This window comes from Lissotriton vulgaris, chromosome 3_1 (assembly GCF_964263255.1).
Source record: "Lissotriton vulgaris chromosome 3_1, aLisVul1.2, whole genome shotgun sequence".
NCBI lineage: Eukaryota > Metazoa > Chordata > Amphibia > Caudata > Salamandridae > Lissotriton > Lissotriton vulgaris.
In genome coordinates this window covers 1,461,035,384-1,461,057,867 of record NC_141689.1, presented here as the reverse complement: position 1 = coordinate 1,461,057,867, position 22,484 = coordinate 1,461,035,384, and positions in this window count along the sequence as shown.

Here is a 22,484-nt window from a genome sequence, read left to right as displayed (position 1 = left end):
CTTGAGATGGATTCTTGTCTTCACAGATCTGTGGGTGAAGACACTCAAGTAAGAATCACACTGCCAAAATGTCATAGACACACAAGGTAATTGGAGATATTACTTCATGTTCCTGTATGCAGATGAAGTGAAAAATATGCACTAGACATAAACCCAACAAGGTAGCGTTTACAACATTAGCCCAAGTACTCCATTTGGGCACACCGTTGTGGGAAACGTTTGGACTCTTCTTGGAAAAAAGGAAACTCCATTATGGCTCTGATGTTCTGTTAGATTTGAAAATTCCCCTCTTCCATAATGCATTTGTTATGTTATATTAGGTTAGCATTGTGTGGCTAAAATACATGCATTTGTACTTGCTCTATGTAACCCACTGAGTTATCTCTGCAGCATGTAGGCTTTCGATTAGCCAGTGTGACTCCATTTTGAATTTTGTAATCCCTATTAGACTGTCTGGGCTGTACTCGTATTAGGCCTAAGCATGGGCGAAATTTAGGAATTTCCCTGCGAAATAGCAAAAAAAATCTGCGAATTCGCGAATGTTCCCGCGAAATCACGATTTTTTTTGCGATTTGCCCTGGAGTACTTTCTACCTGCCAATCCAGTAAGTGCTCCCTCATTGGGTAAATGTAAAGTGCTTTTACTACACTGCAGCTGCATAAAGGGCCAGAAGATGTGTCTCCAGTGACCATGTGTGCCTGTAACACAGGCACACATGGTCACTGGAGACACATCTTCTGGCCCTTTACGCAGCTACAGTGTAGTAAAAGCACTATGGGGCAGATTTACAAGCCGCTTGCGCCTCTTTTGTGCCCCAGTTGCGTCACTTTTGTGATGCAGCAGCAGCACAAAAGATGTGCCATGGTGCTGGGTATTAACAACGTGACGCATCTGAGAGATGCGTCACGTTGTAAAACCCTGTGCCTCCTGCGCAGGGGAGGGTGTTCCTGCACAGGAACGCCTCCTAAAAGTGGCTGAGTGAAAACTGCAAGATTTCACTCAGTCACTTTTAGGCCAATGCTGCGTCAAAACCCTGCGCCTGCTTGAAGCAGGCGTAAGGCTTGACGCAGCATTGGGGAGATAGGGCCCCCCAAAACATTGTTGGAGCTGCGTCGCGCTTGCGACGCAGCTCCAGCAATGCGCTGCTTTTACGGCACAGATGCGTGGCTCATCTGTGCCGCTTTTGCCACATGGTGCGCCGCATTGTAAATGCGGCACATCATGGGGGGAACATCCTTTACCACGTGGATTTTACTCCGCAGTACCCTTTCAACGTGTCTTTTACAACGCAAGTCATAACCACGACTTGCGCTGGAGGGCGCTACAGGACAAGGAGTAATTTAATTTACTATCCAACACCTTCCCTACTGTACGTAAGCTGGTGTTTGAATAGTAAATAAAAAAATTCCTAAGTCCGCACCCCTACAACGCAAGTCGTGGTAAAGACTTGCGTTGTAAAAAACGCGTTGTAACGGTACGCGTGGTAAAACCATGCGTCGTACCGTCGGAAATCCATCATGGTTGGCGGAGCTGCGGCGCACAATAACTGGCGCATCCCTGGGGATGCGCCAGTTATTGTAAATCTGCCCCTATACATTTAGCCAACGAGGGAGCACTTACTGATTAGACAGTAGAAAGTACTCCAGTTCAGTAGAGGTATTGCACAAAAAGGTGGCATCTTCGTGGACAAACACGCAGGGCGGGATTCATTCTGCCCCCTGTTAGACTCGTTTTTTGTGCCCTTCTGCCCTCTGTTAGACTCGTTTTTCCCATGTTTTTCTGCCCTTCTGCCCTCTGTTAGACTCGTTTTTCCCTTGTTTTTCTGCTCTTCTGCCCCCTGTTAGACTCGTTTTTTGTGCCCTTCTGCCCTCTGTTATTCACTTGTTTTTCTGCCCTTCAGCCCTCTGTTAGACTCGTTTTTTGTGCCCTTATGCCCTCTGTTAGACTCGTTTTTGTGCCTTTCTGCCCGTTAGACTCATTTTTTGTGCCCTTCTGCCCTCTCTTAGACTCGTTTTCCCTTGTTTTTCTGCCCTTCTGTCCTCTGTTAGACTGTTTTTTTTGTGTCCTGCCCTCTGTTAGACTCATTTTTCCTTTGTTTTTCTGCCCTTCTGCCCTTTGTTAGACTGCTTTTTGTGCCTTTCTGCACTCTGCATCACCACATCATCACTCAGCGCTACCCCAGCATCACTCAGCACCACCACATTATCACTCAGAATCACCACACTATCACTCAGCACCACCACAGAACCACTCAGCACCACCACAGCATCACTCAGCACCATGACAGCATCACTCAGCACCACCACAGCACCACTCAGCACCACCACAGCACCACTCAGTGCCACCTTAGCATCACTCAGCACCATCACAGCATCACTCGGCACCACCACATTATCACTCAGCACCACCACAGCACCACTCAGCACCACCACAGCATCACTCAGCACCAACACAGCATCACTCAGCACCACCACAGCACCACTCAGCACCACCACGGCATCACTCAGCACCACCAGAGTACCACTCAGCACCACCACAGCACCACTCAGCGCCACCACTGCATCACTCAGCGCCACCACAGCATCACTCAGTGCCACCACATTATCACTCAGCACCACCACAGCACCACTCAGCACCACCACAGCATCACTCAGCACCACCACAGCACCAATCAGCACCACCACAGCATCACTCAGCACCACCACATTATCACTCAGCACCACCACAGCACCACTCAGCACCACCACAGCATCACTCAGCACCACCACAGCATCACTCAGCAGCACCACCACAGCACCACTCAGCACCACCACGGCATCACTTAGAACCACCACAGCACCACTCAGCACCACCACAGCACCACTCAGCGCCACCACAGTATCACTCAGCACCACCACAGCATCACTCAGCACCACCACAGCACCAATCAGCACCACCACAGCATCACTCAGCACCACCACATTATCACTCAGCACCACCACAGCACCACTCAGCACCACCACAGCATCACTCAGCACCACCACAGCATCACTCAGCAGCACCACCACAGCACCACTCAGCACCACCACGGCATCACTTAGAACCACCACAGCACCACTCAGCACCACCACAGCACCACTCAGCGCCACCACAGTATCACTCAGCGCCACCACAGCATCACTCAGTGCCACCACATTATCACTCAGCAGCACCACAGCACCACTCAGCACCACCACAGCATCACTCAGCACCACCACAGCATCACTCAGCACCACCACAGGATCCCTCAGCACCACCACAGCATCACTCAGCACCACCACAGCACCACTCAGCACCACCCCAGCATCCCTCAGCACCATCCCAGTATCACTCAGCACCACCACAGCACCACTTAGCAGCACCACAGCACCACTCAGCACCACCACAGCACCACTCAGTGCCAACCCAGCATGAATTCTGCGCAACCATTCAACAACAACTGGTTCAAATATGTTCTCTCAATGTTTCAAGCTTTATTACAAATGTCACAAAAAGATGTTAATATTTCACTTCTGTTCTTGGATTTTCGTCACAATAAAATACACTGAACATAATCTTCACAAAAGTTATTTACAAAAGTATAAGCTATTGCCATTATAAATTAAAATCACTTTTATTGAAGTATTAATTATTTTAAAAAATTAAAAGCCATTGTAATTTGTAATATCAATACACCTAATTCACGTAAACACAAAACATGTTGCAGTACAAATGCTATAGGTGTCACATTTGCGAAAGTTATAACTATTGGCATTGTAAATGACAAAGCTATTAATTTAGCTATTTTCAAAACCAACACATAAATAAAAACAATTGTCATTTACAAGACCAATAGCTCAAACTTTCCTAATGCGAGACCTATTGCATTGCAAATGCTTGTTTTCATATCTGTCAGTGCTTCCTGTTGAGGGTTAATTTTCGTGACAGGCGCCTCATTGCCTACTTGTAACTATTCTCTTCAAGGGTCAGAGCAGGGTCAGAGAATATGTAATGTAATGTGATGTAAAATAGCTCTTCTATAGCGCATTCTATCACTCCAGGGAGCATCTTGGCGCTTGATACCAACCCAGAGTGAAAAAGGTGGTTAGCTGGAGCAATTCCCAAGAACAAATCCTTTACACTAAAGCTCTACAGGCAGCATCTGTAAGCGTGAAGACCCAGGTCTTCAAGGCTTTCCTGAAAAGAGATTCTGATGAAATTTGCCGGAGCGAAAGAGGCGGTTTGTTCCATGCTCTGGAACCTAGCACCATAATGGATTTTCCACCTTTGGTGGCTAGTCTGAATTTTGGGACAACTAGCAGATTCAGGTTAGAGGATCTCAGATTCCGGATGGGGAGGTGGCGTTTGAAATTTTTGGAGAGATACCTGGGTCCATGTGCGTGATAGGCTCTGAAAGTAATGATCAAGATTTTAAATAGGATACGTTTGTGAATGGGAAGCCAGTGGAGGGTATGAAGTGCGGCTGAAGCAGATGATTTCCTGGGCCAGCCCAGGGCCAGGCGGGCGGTGGCATGCTGGACCATCTGCAGCCTGTGGAGCACGGACTTATTGGCTCCCGCATACAGGCTGTTGCAGTAGTCCAGTCTTGATGTAATGAGTGCCACCGCTACCATTTTCCTAGTTGGCAGTGGGAGGAGGTCGAAGAATTTTCTAAGCATTCTGATGATATAGAAGCATGTACTGGCCACCCCAATGGCTTGTTGTTTGGATGATAATGCATCATCAAACTTAACACCCAGGTTGCGGGCAGAAGAGATGGTATTTGGGGGAGCTTCAGCATCTTCAGGCCACCACTGCTTAGGGGAGAACAGATTTTGCGGACCAAATGGTAAGATTTCTGTTTTCCCAGAATTGCACTTGAGATGGTTGGTCTTCATCCATTCAAATGTGGCAGTCAGGCATGTTTTAAGGTTTTCTTCGGCTCCTGGCAGCTCCCTGTCAAGTACCAGGATGAGCTGCGTATCGTCAGCGTAGGATATAGTGCTGATCTGATACGAGGAAATGAGCTCGATCAGGGGTACCATATAAAGATTGAAAAGTACAGGGCTCAAGGTAGAGCCCTGAGGTACCCCTGTGCTGATGGATTTTTCATCGGAGCTAAATTCGCCCAACACCGTGACTTGTCGTCTTGAGCTGAGGAAGTTTTTAAACCAGTCCAGCACTACTCCTCCTATCCCTGAGCTGAGTAGACGGTCAATCAGGATGGTGTGGGAGACCGTATCGAAGGCCGCCAATAGATCGAGTAATATCAGGACGGCCTTCTTCCCTTGGTCCATGGCGGAACGCAGGGATTCAGCAGAGAACAGGAGTGCAGTTTCGGTCGAGTGCTTGGACCTGAAGCCAGACTGATTAGTATGCAAGATGTTGTTGTCTTCCAAGAATGTTGTAAGTTGACTGTTGACAAAGGATTCGGTCAGTTTAGACAACACAGGCAGCAGTGAAATAGGACGCAAGTTGGAAAGAATCGTGGGGTCAGATAAAGGTTTTTTCTGAAGAGGTTTGACTGCGGCTAATTTCCATTCAGGTGGGATCTCTGCAGTCGCCAGAGATGAATTGATGATACTATTGACTATGGGATTTACCTCATTGGCCAAGGCTCTTAAAAACATGGGGGGGCAGGGATCGAATGGTGATCCTGATTTACTAGACAGAATGGCCTGATGTGATTCCTCTAAAGAAATAGGTGTAAAAGCATTTAGATGGGGTTTGTTAGGGTCACTCTTTCTATTTACTTCCGTCATTTCATTGTCAAGAGAGGTCGAGGTTGGTGGAGGGAAATCCTTAACAATAGCTTGAATTTTGTTTTCAAAATAGTCGGCTATAGAATTGCAAAGGGGTAGCGAGGGAGGGATATCCTGTGCAAGTGCTCTAGGATTAGTGAAGCTGTTGACAATCCTGAATATTTCTTTTTGTCCGTTTCCTGAAGAGGCAATAGCCTCTGAGAAGTGAGCTTTTTTTGCTAATTTAATTGAGGCATGATACTGCCTACGTGCTACTTTATAGATCCTGTGGGCATCTTCCTCATACTTTCTGCGCCATCTACGCTCTAATGATCTTACTCTACCTAGTTCAGTCTTCAGGGTGGGGGAGAACCAGGAGGCGCTCCTTTTGTTTTTGATGCCACCTGAAGTTTTCACCTTCATCAGGTCTGGCTGCTTGCTTAAAGCTGTAATCCAGTCACAGAAATATTGGTGGTCTGTCGTGGTCTGGCCGGATAATATGGGTTTGGTCTCTATTACATTCGTTAGGAGATCTGGTTGAGCAAGAACTTTTTTCCAGTCAAGTTTGTTACCTCCCACAGTTCTTTTTTTTGTGTTTCCTTGGGTATTATGACTCAGATTAGAAGTCAGCTCAAAAGGAATGAGTTTGTGATCTGACCAGGTTTGGACCAATGGGAATTTACTAGTCAGCAATAATAGTTGCAAGTAGGCAACGAGGTGCCAGGAAGCACTTACAGGCTTACAGCAGCAGGTGCCCAAGTTGAAGTTAATTTCTTTGTAACCATTTTGTAAAAGGTCACAAAAAATTAGCTTCAACTTTTGCACCTGCTGCTGTAACCCTGTAAGTGCTTGGCGGAAAATTCATCCCCGCTGATTCGCGGATTTTACAGCGATTTCTCGAGCGGAACGAATTTTCAGCCCATGCTTAATTAGGCCTCATGTATTGAGAATCGCTTGCTCCAGCAGAACACTGTGCTTTGTTATTATTTTCTTTCCTGTTCAAGGCTGCAACTTGACTTACTAACAGACAAATATTCTGCTCTTGCATTCCATTGTACACATGTAGCTCTGCTCCCATGTTAGGAGACGCTAAGGCTTTGCACAGTAGCCATCAGATACTGATAGTGCAGCCTTCTGGCAGGTGCTAGCTCATCTTTGTGTACCTCCTTTGTTCATGCCCAGCTCAAGCTGATAGTTTTCCACCAGATGTGTGGCCGAAGTCTCCTGAGAGGTTCCTTATGTATTAGTGTACCCCAGGGGAGTCAGTCCCCTCGACAGACATCCTAGGGTGAAGGTCTGACTGGGCTCCTCTGCAGAGTATATACCTGAATAAATGTAAGTTTTCATTGTCTACTGTCTGACCGACTCTTAATTCTTCGGAAGGCATAGCAGGTGGTTGTATATAGACCCGCATGGCACTAGAGGGCCATGTCTTTCAGTTGGCACCTGAACAGGGACCCCACAAAGTGTGGCCCCCTCACCTGTAATCGTGTAGCAGGGGCCGGTGTGATGTCGGTCGGGCAGATCGGGGCACCACATCCATAGGACCGAGATTGGTTCTCGCAGCTGCCCCGTCCTTCCGATCAGGCGGATCCTCGGCTAGTGGTCACCAGCTGGGGTCCTGACAAGGCAAAACCTTGGAGCTGACCGTTCGGGTCTGAAGAGTCGGCAGTGGAGAATAACCTGACTTAACCTGAGTGCACCAGATGAGTGATTGGATTCTTGTAAAAGGCACCTTGCTTGAATGGCGCAAGCTTGCAGGCTATGCCTGGTACAATCGGCTGACTGTCTTGTCTTGGACTTGGTGGGTCTGCGGACCCTTGAGGGACACAGAGCACTTGTGAGTAGTCTACTGGGCCAACTGGAATTTGTCCTCTTACTGAAAATGTGCAGGACCGTTCACAGGTAATCTGCCAGACCAACTGGCAATTGAATTTGTTCTTGAAAAGTACGGGGGCTGAGGCCTGTCCTCTCATATCGGTACAGTCTCTGGACTGTCTTGGGTGCAATTTGCGAACTGCCCTGCTAGAGCGACATGAGTCGACAGGCTGTGTCTTGGTGTGGTTTAATACCATCTTGGTTTGTACTTGGGGGGGGTTGCAGACCCTTGGAAAAGACACAGAGTGTTCGTGAACAGTCTGCCAGACCAACTGGAAATTTTTCTCGCACTCGAAAAGGTCTGGGACTGTTAGGGGACAATCTGCCAGGACAACTGGTAATTGGCGTATGTTCAAAATGGCTGGAGCTAATGCCTGTGTCCTTGAACTTGGTATGGTTTCTTGGGTTGTTGTCTTGAATGTGATTCAACCTGTGGGCTGATCTGTGATGTGCTTGTGTGTCTGTTTGTTGCGAGGTCTGCAGACTAATGCTGGCGACAATGTTGGTAGAATGTGTGTTTGAGCGAGGAGCCACTGTGCTTTCCAAACTGTTGGTTTGGCTCTTGTGTGACTTTACTATCTTGTCTTTTGTGTTATTGTTTAGGGTGCTGTTTGTCCGTTAGGGACAGTGCATATGTCTTATAATAAGATGTCTTGTTTAAGTAAGTTAGGATGTTTCGGATGTCGATGTTGTTCTACTGATGCTCGGTTGGAAGAGAGCCAACCCGCACCTCCGGAAGGTACCACAAATTTTGATGTATATGTCAAGCATGGTATTGGCCCTATTATGTCTAGCACATTGTGGAATAAGTATATGAGGAACAATGCTGAGCTGCAATGGCCCCTTACTGGCCCGTTTAATGAGCAGAAAAGCATTTCCTGCAGGACAAATTGTTTGCTAAAAGGAGTAAGCAGTCCATGTTTGATTCTTTGAGAGTATGGCAGAAAGAAGCATAGCAGCAACGCATGCAAGCAGTGAAGGAGGTTCAGAGAAATCAGACACAAACTATTACACAAAAGGCAGTAGCCTACGAAACGGAAAAGACAGAGAAAGGCATAGAAAGTTTTGGCTGCAGACAGACGAAAGGCATTTTGCTAGGGGGGAAGGAGAAGAGCTTGTTGAGGAGCTCTTGGAATCTCGCCCCCACCACCTTAGGCCCCACATCGGATATATCCTACGGTCCCCACATCTTCATCCTCGACCTCCGGGGCTGCTCCCTCTGATGCTTCTGGTGCTGCTGCCTCGGTCCCTTTTTAAGAAAACAACGGTCCTTAGGATAAACACAGTGAACCATACAATGACAAATATAGACCAGAATCAGTACTATATCAAGTAATTTCAGTACCCAGCTGGGCCTGAAGAGCTTTATTCAAATATATACATGAGTAAGCAAGACCACCAGAGGGGTCCAATTCACTATCTGATAGGGTACAAGCCTGCACCTATCCAAAAATCACTCAAAAGAGATTCAAGAGTGAGAGATAGAAAAAATAGAAAAAGAAAGAGACAAGAAATATCAGGCAAGAAGGACGTGGGAGCCAACTGTCTCTTGCGTTTACATCAATCATAAGCAAGTTCGGACAAACAATTGCTGTAATAAAATAAACACAATGGAAAGTATTACAGAATTGCTAAAAGTGTAGACGGCGTTTAGATCCCTGGCCCCTAGTGAACTGGGATCATCATCAGGACTTTGTGTTAAGTTGCCTGTTTTGCTATTGAAGCGCCTGTCAGTTTCTGTTACAAATCGATAGTCAAGGGTGGAGGTGGTGCAGGCGCTGATCGAGTTGAGGGTGAATTCCTCAAAAACTCCAGTGGACAGAGAGTCGGGACCTCAGGCTAATGGCTGTAGGGTACTCGACTTGGTTGAGGGTAGAATATTGTTCCAAATAGTGGCGTGGGCTGGAATTAATCCACACGCTCTGTTACACAATCGTGTCAATAATGCTCACGAATCAAGCAGTAAGGAGTCGGCAGGCTCAATGGCAGTGTTCCGACACCCCGAGAGTCCGGAAGTGAAATGCCTCGGTCCCAGCCCCAGCCCCATTTGCTTCTGTGGCCTCAGCTACAGCCCCACTTGGCTCCCTTGTAACCCCGCAGGCCACAGGGATGGACACCCCTGTTTCCCCTGTCTTGACTATCCCTTCTCCTGCCCTGCCTTTGTCCATTATGCTCCCTTTTACACCTACCACTCTGACCCACTACATGAGGATGCCTGTTTTGGCATCAGCCCTTTCCCCTATGGATGTGACGCCACAAACACTGCTACGTACTGAGACACATGCACGAGGAATACCTGGGGCCAAATAGGCAGCAGCATGAGACCGCATTGAGAAAGTAATGGTGCGCTCTGCTGTGGGTACTGAGGAGAAACAGATGGCAGAGAATCAGGCAGCTCAATTGGCCCGGCACCCGATCTATAGCGTGGAGGATGTGTGGAGTGTGATGAAAGATTATGAGCTATTTATACAGCAGCATGCCCTTAAACATATGTCGGCCACATTCATAGAATTGCAGGAACAATGTTTCCATGGTACTGCACTGCAGATGATCTATGACATACGGGACAGAGTGTATGTCACAGATATGGCCCGACCAAGGTTTTTGGTAATATGTCTTCTTTGGTGGGTTACCGAGGTAGGTTACTCCAGAAGGTTCCTATGTTGGAGACGCAGCACCCTATGAGGGAAGTCCACCCTATCAATCACCCTGAAATACCAGAATTGAATTACTCTACGCATACAATAATAAGACAGCGAGTCGAAGCTCGGTTTCTGGAGCAATGGATCTATCCTTTCCCTAAAGAGCCAGTTACTAGACCCATGAAAAAACCCAACTGCATATTACAAAGAATTGACAGGGGCGTCCTCCTCTACAGTGATGACGTTAGCTGACATAGAGTTATTTTTCGGCTTGTTAATACCAGTAGATATATGGAGGCAGGTCCACACGCAGGAACATGCTTTGGAGTTGAGCGGCACATAGGATGAGATTAGGATGAGATTAGAGCATGGGATAAGGAGCACAAGGCCGGGGAGAAGCCAAAGACAATCCTATTGGCTTTACCGGGGTGTATTATTGCCTATAAGCACTCCCTTATCCCTCAGAAGAAAGTGTATTAGGATAAGTTGACTTCAAGTTGTCAGAAGAAGGATGAGAGTGTGTTGGATTTCTTCACCAGATTTGAAGGGGTGTTTCTTGACTTTAGTGGTCAGAATTTGCACAGGATGATCGTGAACAGATTCATCAATACCTTACACCCTGAGGCTGCCACGAGGTTGCACTCTTCGGAAAGTACTTGTACTCCCCATCAGTAATATTAAGTATGGCACAGTATTATTATCATAGAGAGAATGACGATAAAGAAAGTGTGGAAAAAAAGTCGAAAGAATTGAAGACTAGGGTGTTAATACAGAAAGTTGTGCGAGGAAGAGATAGAGGACGAGGTTCAGGTTTGGGTCCACGGCCACCCTGAAGAAACAGGGGTGTGTTCGTCAGGTGTTCCCTTGAGACCCAACCAATGTGTGTACTGTAAAAAGGAGGGACTTTGGTGAAAAGAGTGTCTGTAATTGTTGCAGAAAGGTGGGGCTTCGAAAGATCAGGGTTTTGGAGGCAGAAGACGAGGAGGAGTAGGACGAGGAGGAGTAGGCAGGGGACGCGTCGTACAATAGACAGGGCGGTCATTATTTCGAAGACCCTTCAGGAAGACAATAATACAACGATGACTATGACATGGACGAAGTGACGGGTTGTCTCACAGCTAGGACAGCCAAAGACAGGGCGAGGGACCAGTTCTTGTGCCTGTAGATCAGTGTGGACCGTATGTCACTGCAGATTTACAAGGTACCTCTGAGAAATTTTTAGTAAACACAAGGGATATTAATATCTCTGTTTCCCATTCACTGATCTCAAAGGCATCTTTGTCTGGCCAAAACAATGTTGTGGTGGGTTTCTCAGGCGTACCGGTTTTTGGCCCCATTTCCAAGCCTCTTACTTTGACTATTGGTCCTTTTACAGTTGACTCACCATTCATATTGACGTCCAATTGTAGGGAGAACTTACTAGGACTGGATCTGTTAAAAAGATTGCATGCAACAATTTACTGTTCCCTAGATGGCGTCAACATGACTGTGGGTCCGGGAGTTGCCCATCCAAGCAATGCTTTGCAAAAGGATGATCCCCTCCCTCTGAGTTCCAAGATGTGCCACACACATTATTGACTACAGGAGATACAGATGTGGGGTTGCTGCAGATCCCACCAGTCTCAATACAGATAAAGGAAAATGCCAGGCTGCACCGAATTCCCCAGTACAAGATATCCCAGGCAGGAGAGAAGACCTTGTTGCAAAGAATACAGGGGTTGATTAAATCTGGTGTGATTGAAGAGACAGCAGTGAATGTTTACAATAGCCCTTATCTCCCTATTCTTAAAAAAGCCCCCTTGGACTATTCTGACACTCACCCTGATGTTTACCATTTTGTTATTGATCTGAGAGAGGTCAATAAAGTTGTGGTTCCCCAATATCCTGTGGTCCCTGACATTACCACAATCCTGACAATGATTCCCCCGACAGCTGAATTCTTCTCAGTAATTGATTTGAAAACGCTTTCTTTAGGATACCAATATATCCCGACAGCCGTCATCTGTTTGGATTTGCAATAGCCGGTCGGAGCTTTAGATTCTGTTGTGCTCCACAAGGCTATACAGAAAGCCCTAGTACTTATAGTCAGGCTTTGAAAGTGCAATTAGATGCTTTAGATCTCCCCTCTGGTAATGTATTGCTGCAATATGTTGATAATCTCTTGTTGGCCTCAGACACTGAAGACGGCTGCAAAGAGGCCACGGTTACATTATTATTCCATTTGGCCCATTATGGACACAAGGTGTCCCTTTCGAAATTTCAATATTGTCGACAGGAGGTCACCTACTTAGGTCACCTACTGTCAAAGGAGGGTTGCAAGCTAACACCTAAATGCATAGCTGCTATTACTAACATGACTGTTCCTAAAACCCAACGCGAGGTACGCGTGTTCTTGGAAATAACTTCATATTGTTGGCACAGGTTTCTGAATTTTTCCTTCCTAACAAAACACCTTCTTAGCCTCACAACCAAAGATGTGCATGAACCTTTGCCTTGGACACCTGAATGTCAGCAAGCTTTTGAACAATTAAAGAATGTGCTTTGCTCTGCTCCTATGCTTGGCACCCCTGACTATCAGAAGCCTTTTGTGCTCTCTGTTCATGATGCTGACGGTTGTGCTCTATCAGTACTAACACAGGGTTTTGTGGTAAGCAGAGACTCTGCGCTTAATTCTCTGCCAGTTTGGATAATGTCACCAGAGCGCTCCTGAGCTGTCTGAGAGCTGCAGCAGCAGCTGCAGTATCCATCAGGCAATCGGCAGGGCTCATTCTTGATACTGACCTCCCAATCATGGTACCTCATGCTGTGGGTACACTTTAGAACAAGACAAAGATGCAGCACCTCCCCAGTGCGTGTCTCACTGTATATGAGCTAACATTATTTGCTTTGCATATTACCATCACAGATGTGCTACCTTGAACCCAGACACGTTACGACCGCTCCCTTCAGAAGAAAAGGACAATGATGTCCATGATTGCTTGTTCCGGACCAAAGAGGAAACAAAGGGATGGGTAGACCTGACTGATGTTCCCTTATCTGACCCCCAAGGGGAACTATATGTTGATGGCTCTTGTTTCAAAATGCCGAATGGCACTACCATCACAGCCTATGCAATCACCACGTTAAGCACTGTAGTTGAGACAAATCTCACATTCCATACCAGTCGGCTCAAGCAGCAGAGTTAGTCGCCCTTCTAAGAGCTTGTGAGTTGAGTGAGGGACTGACTGTTAATGTTTACACTGACAGCCAGTATCCCTTCGGGGTGGCCCCCATAATTTTGGACACCTCTGGGCAGAGAGAGGATTCCTGACATGGGCAAAGGATACAGCACAGTCCCTTGATACTTAAGTTGTTGTCAGCATTGATGCTTCCGGACAGGTTGGCTATAATCAAGTGCAGCGCACACAGGGCTGGTGTAGATGATGTTGGACGGGGTAATGCTTTTGCTGACCAAACAGCTAAGGAGACAGCTAGATAAAAAATGAATACAATGTTCGTGGCAGGTCCTGCTAGATGTGTTCCAGACAATGGGATGTTTGAGGATATAGTGGAAAGTGTAAAGGAAATACAATTGTAGATGAACTGGAAATGTGGGAGGAAAGGACAGGACATTTGTATGAGGATGGGTGCTGGACTGATTTGTCACGAAAGCAGAGATAGTTATTGCCAAATGGTTTGTCCTCCCTGTAGTCACCATGGCCCATGGTGCAGTGCACATTAGTGCTAAAGGGTTACGTAAGCTGTTAGACTCAGTATGATAGAACAAGAATATACCTAAGGTTGCGGCACATTTGATAAAGCACTGTATTGTTTGCCTAATGCAAAATCCTGGGAAGGGTACTCCTACACCTACTGGTAACTTTGCACCGCCTTCCTTCACTTTCGAGGTTCTCCAAATGGATTTCGTCGAGATGAAAGGAGTGAATAACCTGAAGTATGTACTAGTGGTAGTTTGCGCATTCAGTAAGTGGCCAACCTGACCAAATAGAATACAGCCATGACAACAGCAAAGGCAATTTTAAAAGAGTACTTCCCATGCTTTGAAGTGGCTCGCGTGATCTGGAGTGACAATGGGAGCCATTTCAATGCAAAAGTCCTTGATCTGGTGTGTAAGAGCTTGCAAATTACGCAGAAATTTCATGCAGCGAATCACCCTCAGTCAGCAGGTCTTGTTGAGAAGTACAATGGTACTATCAAACTGAAGTTAGCAAAAATACATGAAAGTACAGGATTGCAATGGCCAGATGCGTTGCCCTTGGCGTTATTGTCTACAAGGGTGACAGCACATTCCAGAACATGGCTGTCACACTACGAGGTTGTCTTCGGACGGCCTGCCAATGTCTGGGGCGTCCCAACCCCCAAGCATTTTTCTGAGATAGAGTACCCTCTTTTGATTGACTATTTATATGCCTTGTCTAAAGATCTCCGTTCTCTTCACCAAAATATACAAGCTGCTCTACAACCAGTGCCAGATGACCCCGGGCACCAGATCGAACCCGTGGATTTTGTGATGGTTGGCAGTTTCAGTGCAAAAATTGTTTGGAGCCGAGGCTGAAGGAACCCGCCCAGGTGCTTTTGGCCACCCGCAATACAGTGAAGATTGATGGCCAAAAGCACTGGGTCCCTGCCTCCCACTTAAAGAAGGTTCTCCTTCTACTTCGATACAATGCCTGGGTGCGCAACAGAATCGCCGACCAGGAAGGAGAGTTGATTCCCCGTTTTGTCCCTTTCTCCAATGCCCGGCTGAGAGGGACGCAAACAGACATAAAGAATGCTGAGGTCTTATTTGAGGCAATACCCCCTGAGATAAGGGCCACCCAGGATACTCCAGCTCCTGGCCTGAAAACATCTGAGTCCCGATCCCCAACTGAATCAAAGTATTTGCCCCTATTTGTTAATGATGAAGAACCTGAACGCACTAGGTACAATCTACGGCCCGACGGAAGGACAGTGGTCCGGTAGGACAATCTAGGAGTTAGGGAAGGATTTGAGCTTAGGTTGCAGGTGCTGCGCCTCCGGTGCCTGTTTTAGATTAGAGTGAAGAACATTGGTGCACTGCCTCTGGACACTAGACAGGATTGTTGAGGGTTTCTGCCCTGGAGAGAGGTTGACCTGTACTGAAAGAAGAAGGATTTGTTTCTCATTAAGAGTCGCAATTGTTTTCCAGCAAAGGCTGCAATTGCGCAGCTCCACTGTGGGAGTGTTTGATGAAAGATAGGAGCCTGCCTGTGAGGCTCACGATGGACACAGGAAAGAAAAACACCCCTCTGGTCGGTTGTATTGTGGCTACAATTCCCAAGAGTGTTTTCTAAAATGTATCCCTTTGGTCGTTCCATTCCTGATGAGGATTATCCTAAAAGAATTAAGGAGTCAAGTATTTCGCTCAAGGTAATGCTAAAAAGCATCATTTTATGTTATAATCAAGAAAAGATGGGAGGGGGGAAAAACGGGGGGGGGGAGACCAATAAACACAATTAATTACAGCACTGTGTGAGCAATTGAACAAATTACAGTCAATGTTAAGTTCCGTTACTCATTCACACGCTGTCCACGGGGTAAAACACCGATCGCCAAACGTCTCACAGTGTGTTGCTCCCTGCGGTTTCGATCCATGTAGATTGCACGATCTCAGCCACTCATGCACACGCCTTCCACGAGGTAAAACACCTATTGGTTCACTGCGGTTCAGATTCATGTAATGTGTATAAACCATTTGAAATGCTGACTTCTCAAATCTTGTTTTTAAAAAACCTTACTGTCCTTTTTCCTCTCCTGTTTACTCCCTAACCTGCATATTATTTATACCAGGCAATATACCTTTGTTTAGTCCTGATGATGATCCTTTTTAATCAGAGCACAGGATCGAAACGTTGACTCTTTTAAGTAGACATACATTCAACCACTGTGTATTATTGTGTATGTACTACTCTGGAGAACACTCCCAACACTGATTTAAAAAGTGTCCAGATTGCTCACTTTCTTTGCCTGTGAAAATTCTCTTACTGTATTACTTCTTTCTTTTCCACTGTGTTTCCCTCACTAGTACGGCACAGGACTGTGCCCTACTTTAACAATTGCTGCTTTTGTATTCGATCTTATCTTTTGATTCCATTGAAAAATAAATTCCTGGTCCGGCTGGACATGGAAAAATATATAGTAACCTATTGTGGTCTATATTTCATTTGTTTATATCTCTGAATTTGCTTAGGACCTTTGTTTCCTTCAATTGACTTATACCCTTGGTCCTTGGCTACCTTTTTGGTCCCCCTTCTTTCCATAAAAAACACTCCCTGAGGTAGTCACCCATTGGAATACGAATAAACTTTTGAATAATCATTTACCAGTAAAAATGAATTCAGGATGTTTTTTGGGACCTATTACATATATTTCCCAGCAGATGTGCAGTAGATTTTCCAAGTGTAGTTATCTGTGGTAATTTTATAATGTAGAACAAATTACAGAATTAGTACGAATATTTTATCATAAAGCAAACATTATTTTGATAATACCTAGACCTAGGCATATAATTGAAAAGGAATAGTAAAGTTAGGCATACAAATTTCATGCGCTTTCCCTGAGGCATGCACCCTTTGGAGTTGGAACAGTAATTTACACACCACCACTGTCCAGCATTTTCCCTGAGCCAGGCAGCCTTTGGAGTTAGAATACAAATCTTCAACCCACAACTATCCTGCATTTTCCTTGAGGCAAGCACCCTTTGGAGTTGGAATAGTAATTTACACACCACCACTATCCAGCGTTTCCCCGGAGCCAGGCACCCTTTGGAGTTGGAATAGTAATTTTCACCACACCGCTATCCTGTGTTTTCCCTGAGGCAAACATCCTTTGGAGTTGGAGTAGTAATTTACACACCAACTCTATCCAGCATTTTCCATGAGGCAGCCACCCTTTGTATTTGGAATAGTAATATTCACTGAACCTCTATCCTGTGTTTTCCCTGAGGCAATCACCCTTTGAAGTCAGAATAGTAATTCACACACTACCACTATCCAGCGTTTTCCATGTGCCAGGTACTCTTTTGAGTTGGAATAGTAATTTTCACCCCATCACTGTTGGTATGAAGCAGGGGGCCATAGGAGCAAGTATTTAACGAGCCTCTGATATGGAGCAGAGATGCTGGATTTAGAAGGCACACGGTGACTGGGGCTCAATCCATGAGCTTTTGTACCAGCAGTGTATAAAGAAGCAACAAGCATGAAATGGATGCAAATAATTTTTTCCAACTACCATTCCCACAAAACATTGCGTAGCGACATCACAAGCAGCCCATCAGAGGGCGCGCTATCTGGTAATAAAAGGACCTGTGGTTGGACACTGCATGTTGCTTTCCTTCACCATCAGCCTCTGATGAAGAAAGTTATTCAAAACGCGTAAGGCGAAGATGGCTGCAGGACTGTGAAAGGGAACAGCCGGCTGGAGCCTTTTTACCTTTTTAGTGGAGCTGAGGCTTGGAGCTCTTCATCTCTGCTCGAGTGCATCTCGCACAATGACACCAAGCTGGGAGCATTAATATATATGTATATATATTCACTGAAAAAACCATAGGTTTCACACCAGTTATAGTTACCTGGAAATTTTACTGACATAAAACCATTAAAATTCCCACATTATAGTTAGTTGGACTCACTATAACTTGCGCGTGTAATGCACTGCTGATGACATCACATATTACATCACTCATGACATGGTCAGTGACATCACTCATGACATCACTGATGACACCATCCTTGTGACAGAGTGACTGACCTCCTTTCACTGTAAAGTAACCCTTGAAACACATATTCAAAAATAGAAACTAACATTTACAAAAAAGTGGAGATACCTATACCAGTTACAACAACCAATTCAGTAATTCCAGCATCTATATACACATCCACTCATTCACCAACACTTCTATATAGTCACTCATACTTATACTCACTCATCATATGTAATGAGACACCTATACATCCGTTAACACACCGACAGTCTTCCAAAAGTTGCTCACATACATACTCACACATGCAAATAAAGTATTGAACATCCATTTATTTGCATATACAGCTATACATACACTACCACCTTACTTCTAAAGACACTTACACATACTTACTCTCTTAAACAATCACTTATAGAAACACATACTTATTAAAACAAGCACTCTTTCAATCTCTCACTCTCACATAGACTCACTTATATACACCAATACTCACATATACTAGATTAAAACATATGTAGTTACTGATAAAGACACTAGTGAGACAGTCATTCACTTACTAACACATACATATACACACTCACTCACCCATACAGTATGGCACATATGCTGTCTTCAAAACACATACAAACAGTGAGTCAGTCATTGATGCATCTGTGTGCTAAGTAACACCCCCACCAAATCATACAGACATTTATACTGATACTAAAAAAAAGATCTAATAAGCCATAGAAACACACATGTAGCTACTCACCAACCCATGCACCCATTTATATACAAAGTGAAACAGTGATACAAACATTTAAATATTGAAACAATACTCGCTAATATATGTATTCACTATGATACACCTAATAAGCCAGTTAACCAATCATTTTTTTAAAAAAAAAACATCCATTAGGACACTTATTTAAACATTTATTCTTCCATTGACCTTTACATATACATATATAAAACATGTTTATTTTTCAGAAAGGCACACATTCACTGGATGGTGTCATCAGTGATGTCATGAGTGATGTCACTGACCATGTCATGAGTGATGTAATATGTGATGTCATCAGCAGTGCATTACACGCGCAAGTTATAGTGAGTCCAACTAACTATAACTTGGGAATTTCAATGGTTTTATGTCAGTAAAATTTCCAGGTAACTATAACTGGTGTGAAACCTATGTTTTTTTCAGTGAATTTTATAGGTTTTTTAACTGCTAATTCCTAACTATAACTGGTGTGAAACCTTTGGTTTTTTCTGTGAATTTCATAGGTTTTTTAACTGCTAATTCCTAACTTTTTATAGGGCTTCATACCTATGTATTTTTTAGTGAATTTCTAAGGGTATTTTTTCACAAATGTCTATAGCTGAGAAAGGTATGTTTTTCTAAAAATGAACCCTATATTGTATATTAATATAATATATATTTTTTTAAGTATATTCATTTTTTTTTTATATTTCACTTCGGAGCGCTCCCGGTGCGCGTACCGGTGAGCGCCCCGGTGCGCGTACCGGGGCGCGTTCCGTCAGCGCACTTTAAAAAAAAATAAAAAAAAAATAATGAAGGAGTGAGCATGAGGAATGGGGACAAAGAGAGTGGTGTAAAGAGAAAGAGAGCTAGAGGGAGAAACACAGAGGGACTGTGTAATAGATAGTAAAACAGAGAAAAGGTGTTAGAGGAAGTAACTGAGAAAAGGAAAATGAATAAGGGAGCAAAAGAAGAGAAGAAAGAGGAAGAAAACTAAAGCAGAGGTTCTGGGAGAATGTGAATGGGTGATGAAAGTAAAAGGAAGGAGAGTTAAGTATGGGGAATGACAGGTAGTGACGGAACCAGAGAAAAGGAACAGTAGTGACGGAGGGAACGAAATTGCAGTGAGTGTAAGTAAAGAGGAGTGAAAGAGGGTGGATATAAGTGAATAAGGGTAAGACCTGGGGAGTGACAGAGAGAAAGAAGAGAGAGAGTAAAGGAAGGAGTGTCAGAAAGGGAATAAGTGAACCAGTAAAAAAGGTAAGTGAAGGAGTGTGGATGAGCAGGGGCACTGAAAGAAGTTGAATGTGGTAGGAAAGTAAGTAAAAGAGAAGTAAACATGGAGGATAAGAATAAGTGAGGGAAGCAGAGTAAGGAAACAGGGGTGAGGTAGGGTGAGAGAAAAGTAGTGAGGTTTAAGCAAAGGGTGATGACAAACTACATTTTGTAGACACACTTACCATATAATTAATGAAAACTTACTTGTATCTGTGAAAGACAAAAGAAAAAATAGTTATAATTAGTAAAATATATATTTAAAAATAGAAGAAACAGGTCAAGAGGTAAAAAATCTAAAAAAGTTTACTAAGAAATAAAGCAATAGTGAAGGATACAAAAACAGAAATAAAGTAATGTAGAAAGAGAAAAAAGAGGGAAAAAGAAATAGAAAGAGAACAAATTACTGAAGGTAAGTAAGATACTAAAAGAATGTGAGATACCAAAACGAAATCAGGAAAGATAAGAAAGTAAAAGGAAAATGAGTGAAAAGGAGAGGAGTCTGAATGAGGAACTATTAATAAGAAAGAGGAATAGAAGATGACTGAGAGTGATTGAAGGGGAGTCACAGAGTGAAGGGATGTAGTGAATGAGGTTAATATAGAATGATGGATGAAAAAGGAGTGCGAGAGTAAGTACACAGAAAAACAAAGGGAAGGACTGAGTGAACTGCAGTACAATGAGTGAGAAAGGAAAAAGAGTAAAGGAGAAAAAGAAAGAAAGAGAGGGGAAGAAAACTAAAGCAGTGGTACTGAGAGAATGTGAGTAAGATAAAAAGTGGTGGAAGGGAGAGAGGAAATGCAGACAGTTCAAATTGGATTGAGGAGTTGTGAATGAAGTGGAGTAAAGGAACAGCGATGAAACAAAGTTAAAAAAGGCAGTGTAAATGAGTAAAGAGAGCTAAATAAGGGTGAACAAGGAAAATGAGTGTGAGACAATGTGAATACAATATAAATTAAAAAACAGATTGATTCCCTTGGGTTTGTGTACAGGAAAAGCTAGAAAATTAGCTATAACACAGTGAAATTATGCTCCTCAAATTAAAAAATGTAAACAACATAAAAAGTACATAACAATTTATTCAAATATTAAAATAGCATACAGTACATTTGTAAAATAGTATGAACACACAATTAAAAACACATATATATTTTTGTGACCTGCACAAAAGTATAGGACAGACAAACCTAAATTGTAAAACATAAGACTTGAAAGTTTACAAGGCGTACATTCACAGAAAAAGTTTCAAACTGCCCTGGTGTTATAACCTCACAATCTTATATGCATCAGGGAGGAACAACATGAATTGTACTTGAACTTGCGTCGACGCGTTTCGGTGGTTTTGCGTGTGATTCGGTGCCACCTTTATCAAGACTGTTATTTGCGTTGTCTGTCATACAGTTGGGTCCTCATAAGTCTCCTAAGATGGATACACATGAAATTAGATATCTAATTTTCAAAACAGGTTAACTCCATCTAATACAGTGATTCTAATCTATCTGTCATCTAAAAAAACAATGTTTTGCGTTGAATAAATGGAAACATCACTTATTTCTTATATGAATTTAGAGGTTCTCTGCACATTGGGGTTATAAACCTACTTGCGATCAATTGTTGGAGCTCGCTTTCAATTAAGATGCCATGTTAGGGGATATTAGTTTGATAGATGAGATAAAGGAGTGGTTGACCCTCTATAGTGGGAAAAGCTAATAGAGAAATTCCTAACTATGTATCATTTTCTCTAAAACTATTGGTAGTAGCATACCTGTAGGTTTCCTTAATATGGCGTTTCCTATAGGTTGCGGTGGCTGTGATTCTCAGGAATCGGGGGATTTTTTACCATCTACAAGGGGAACACATATATCCATTTTGTTGAGTCTGTATTGGCTTATATTTAAAACCTCTAGGTTCTAGGTCTATATTATAGAAAGCATACCTGCGGATTATTTTTATCATTCCTATCCCGTAATGATAATGGGATAGATTCCAAGTCCGTCAGTCTGTGGACACTTTTGTAAAATTGGCCAAACGCTCTCTCTGGCAATCGTCAGGTTATGATGCTGGGCCAGTTTTGGAAATGGCCCTTATAAACCATTCTACGGTGTAAGCAGAAAGATAGGCAAAAGCTATTTTAAAATTAAGCATCTATGTTGGTAACTTAGCGGCTACAATGAGACGCTTGGATATAAGAAAATTCTCGAACGGATTCTTACCAATATCTAGGACAACTTGGTTTCAAAAAATAGTTTGGGAAGGCGCGGTGAGCTGCCTAGTCTTGGTTGTAATCAGGGGTGTTTCAAATAGTAGTATCCCCTAGGGAAGTAAGAATTAAGCTCTAATTAGTAACAGATTTAAACGATTTTTAATGTCTAGCTCGTTAAAGGGCGCCCTGCTTGAGTAATTCTTACCTGTTACAGCTCTAGCGTAGCTTCTCTATGGGTGTCCGTTTTTCAAATGAGGGATTGCGAGCAAAAACCCGCCTCTCCTCATAT